The sequence below is a fragment of the Nymphaea colorata genome, chromosome 13, assembly GCF_008831285.2.
Source record: "Nymphaea colorata isolate Beijing-Zhang1983 chromosome 13, ASM883128v2, whole genome shotgun sequence".
Taxonomy (NCBI): domain Eukaryota; kingdom Viridiplantae; phylum Streptophyta; class Magnoliopsida; order Nymphaeales; family Nymphaeaceae; genus Nymphaea; species Nymphaea colorata.
The window spans coordinates 448,295-452,657 of record NC_045150.1 but is presented as its reverse complement, the minus strand read 5'-3'; positions in this window follow the sequence as shown (position 1 = coordinate 452,657).

Here is a 4,363-nt window from a genome sequence, read left to right as displayed (position 1 = left end):
GCTGGTGGCCGATTGAAAAGAGAAGGTCAGAGCAACCAACTGGAAATTCGCACGGCAAACGGAAAACTTAGGACACAGATTCTAAAATTAGAGGTGATGAAAGAGTCGTTCAAATGGTGCACAATTGCATGTTTTGTAGGTGATTTAGAGTGAAAGAGTGGAATGTATCTTACAGTGAATGGATTGAGAAATCTTTGGAAGGAGGTAAGAAACCCTAAATTTTCATGCATGGGAAGAAACTCTTTATTGATTGGGGTTGATTGTGATAAAGAATTGAAGGTAGTGTCACTGAAAATTGGAAGGTAGATTTCTAGTTGCACATTGATGGAACCCAAGAGATTCAACAAATATTGAAGACAATTTAAAATCCCCTTATAGATAAGGCTGCTGAACCTACCTTGACTGCTTTAGATTTTTTTTTTTTGGCAATAGCCAATGCATTAAGAGGAGAATTCCTAGAAGCAGATACGAACATTGCATCCTTCTTCTGAATGGGATTTGGCCATATAATGCTGGATGTTCGTTTCTATTTTCTTCCCATTCAGAGGTAAACAATAAGACGGAGAACAATGATGTGATTCTGCAGGAGAGAGTCTATGAGGCTAATATTAGATTTTGTACTTGCAGTAATGTTTGTACTCCTCACATGACATAAGACTTACAGGTAGCAACGAGAGGAGAATAGACGAGAGATATGGTCTTGTCAGTGTTGAAGGGAGGGAAGGAGGTGAAGCTAAGTAGGAGGCCAAACATAAAAGGAAATATGAAGAATGTTGGGAGAGGAAGCACAGGAAGACGTTGTAATACAAAGATGAAACACGCATCAGGGAAAAATAGGTTCAGGATCTTGGAATGTTTAGAGGAAGAGCAAGGCTTCCGACTAACGCAGGAGATTAAAGAAAAGAATGAGTGAAGAAGAGATGTTGAGCCAAATAGGTCAATGTGGGATAAAGGAAATGGATCTACTATTGTTCTGTTTTACTCATTTTCTTATGTTGTATTAGATTTGTTATTTTTTTGTTGTCAATATTTTTTTATTGTTTAATTTTCATCTTAAAATAAGCTGCAGTGTGGATCATCTTAGTAGTAGAATGTAAATCTGGATCAATTTGATTTCGATGGAGAATGCAATTTATATACAGCTAACATGGGTTTAACTGATCCTGTTATTCTTTTTGAGGAGTTTGATGATGATTTTGTTGAAAGCCTTAAAGAAAATCAAGATATTCGTGGAACTTGAACGTCACTCTGATTGATGATGGATGAAGTATGAACCGTGAACTGAAAACTAGCGTATATTTCTTGTTGATTTGATGATTGATATCATGATTTTCAATTTTGAATTTGTTATTTGATAATTTTGTGGTAATAATAATAAAAGTACCTTTGCCGCATTGTGCTGCTCCAGGATCCGCACCCTGCACATATGTGACATAGCTGTGGGGTCTTGCAACCCAGCATATGTTTAATGTGTACATAAGATGCATAATCAAATTTTCATATCCCTTTGGAGTGCAATTTCATATCCTTTTGGAGTGCAAGATCGTGGTCCAAGTCTAGAAGATGGTGGCCATCAAGTCTCTCATAGGCTAGACATGATGGTAAAAAACTTAAGGGTGTGGTGGTGGGCATGAAGATTCAAACGTTGATGGCCTAGGAAATGCTGGTGAGTGTTTTTTCCAATTATTACCTAAAAGATATGGATGCATATAAATGTCATCTTGCATGAGAATGATACTAAGGATTGTATAACTATGGAGATGGATATGGGAAGATATCAAAATGATGATCATATGTATTGCAAACTAGAACGATGAGGTAAAAAAGGACATCCTTCTGTACGCACTTGGAAATCAAGCCTGACCCCTGGCCTTTATTTGAAGACGCTGTAATTACTGTCTGGATGTCTTATCTGGAAATAAAAGGTGTTTAGAGGCGACATATATTTAAGTATTAGTGCTCATTGGAATGTCAAGATATTTAATTTGGATCATGTATCTGGCCGAACAAAAAAAAATGGATATGGACAAAAATTTAATATCCAATTAAAAAATCAGATCGAATTTGGCTATAAGATATAATATCCGATCAGATTTGGATCAAGATATACATAAATATTCGATCAGATCCTGATTCGAATTTGGATCTAGCTATGAATTTTAAAAATCAGACTGGAACAGATTCAAATTGTGAAATTGGATTTCACATTCAGATATAACTTTAGTTTGTTCATATTCAAATCTGATTTTGAATCCGAATACGTGAATATCCAAAAAAACAGACATGGTTGAAAGTGTATCAGATTTGAATCTCGATCCATTGACACTTTTCAATTAAAAAATTGCCTATTAGTGCTCCCTCACCAGAATTTCTAGCTCTGCTACCATTTGTCACTTGCTTTGCTAGCCAAGTATAGGGCTTTGTGGACTTCCTTACCTCCAGTGTCCGTCATGATAGAATTTAGACCGAGGGCAAAGAGAAAACCGTGTCTACATAACTTGATCTTTTCCACATCTGGACCACTGCGTCTCGTTGTCTTTTTTAGGCAACGGTGCCCACCTTAGTTTAAATTTCTGCTTGATAGTACTGATGAGCATCTACATTTTCCTTGAGCATAAGAAAAGAAGTTGAAAAGCATCTTTGCTGGCACCCATTTCTCATAGTGATGTCTTATCACCACCTTGGTACAAGGATCCTATAAGATGATAATTGCATAAGGATATATATATATATATATATATATATATATATATATATATATATATGTTCTGGAATATTAACTGTACAAACTTTATAAATTTCATGCCCAAAAGCCTAGAACAGCAACATAAGACCATGTTCTGGGTTCTAGGTATAAGTTCGTAAGAGTTTAAATATCAATCAACGGCCTGCTTTATTTTGCCTAGGAAACCTAACAGCATATCAAACGTGAAGTTTATATCTATATTGTTAATCTATGAAAAGTTTATTTGGAATACAAAAATGAGTACTTGATCAGCCCAGCCCAAAATTGGGGATACAGACACGTACACACACTCTCTCTCTCTCTCTCTATATATATATATATATGTGCGTGTGTGTGTGTGTGTGTAACATGGGAAACTGTGGTAATTTTTATCTTGATTTTTAGGTTAATTAGGCAGAGAGCTAGATCACTTTCATAAGGTTGGTGAAAAAACAAGTACGTAAAGCAGTTGAATGATGTGCAAAGTTATTCATTTTCTTTTCCCATATCCATTAATATGAGTGAAAGTCTGATATATATCCTACTCTTCCCTAACACTATGACTGTATATCAATGTTTCATTAGTAGAATATGAGTGAAATGACAACATGCATGTCAATTTGATTTTTAAATTATTCTAAAATATATTTAAGAGTGTTGTCATTTCTTTTCTTTTTTTTAAGAAGATCAATCTTTTGCATCTTTTGTCAATTCGGAACATATTCAACTGAAATCCGCTGATTCACCAAACTGAGAGCATGGCCGAGTAATTCGATTCCCAAATCCATGTTTTCAACACCGCTATATATATTATCACGCTAAAAACGATTCGTTTACTGGAAAGAAGTGGCCAGGTTAAAAGGTACTCCGTTCCAAGCTGGTCTACATGGTCTGCATTATTTTTATGCATTCATTTAGTTCTACTTCCTGGTTATAGGTGTAAAGGCGACAGTAACTTTATTATTGTTGTCAACACTCCCCCTGAAGCTGAAGCATATATGTCAATCATGTTCAGCTCATTATAGCATTTTGAGAATCCAAAAAAAGATAAAAAAATTTAGTAAAAGTGTTTGCAACTTGTTCTTCAATAGAGACGTGAAGAGCATAAACACTTTATGCTTCAAGTATGTCCTAAATATAGTAGCAGTCTACTTCAATATGTTTGGTTTTCTCATGAAAGGCTGAACTTTTGGCTATATAGGTGGTTGCTTTATTATCACATCATCTTCATTGAGAGAGAAGTCTTCACTCTTAGATAAGATAGCATAGATTTAACCTGTTCCATCTCTACAATTGTCTGAGCCATAGACTTATACTAAAAATCTTCATTGGATCTTGAAACAACATATTGTTTCTTGCTTCTCCAAGTAATCAAGTTGCCTTCCAGAAAGATATAATGCCCGGTTGTATTTTTTCTGTCCTCAATTGATCATGCATAGTCTACATTGGTGTAGGCAAGAACTTCAAGAGATGAACCTTTTCTAAATAGTACTATTTTTCCAAGAGACAACTTGAGGTATCTTGGAACATATTTTCTCTGATAAAAAACCACACCTTCACTACTCCTAGCAACCCCTATCCCAAGAAATATATGAGTGGGCAAGTTCATTAGTAAAAAGTATTTTTGCGAACACAGTT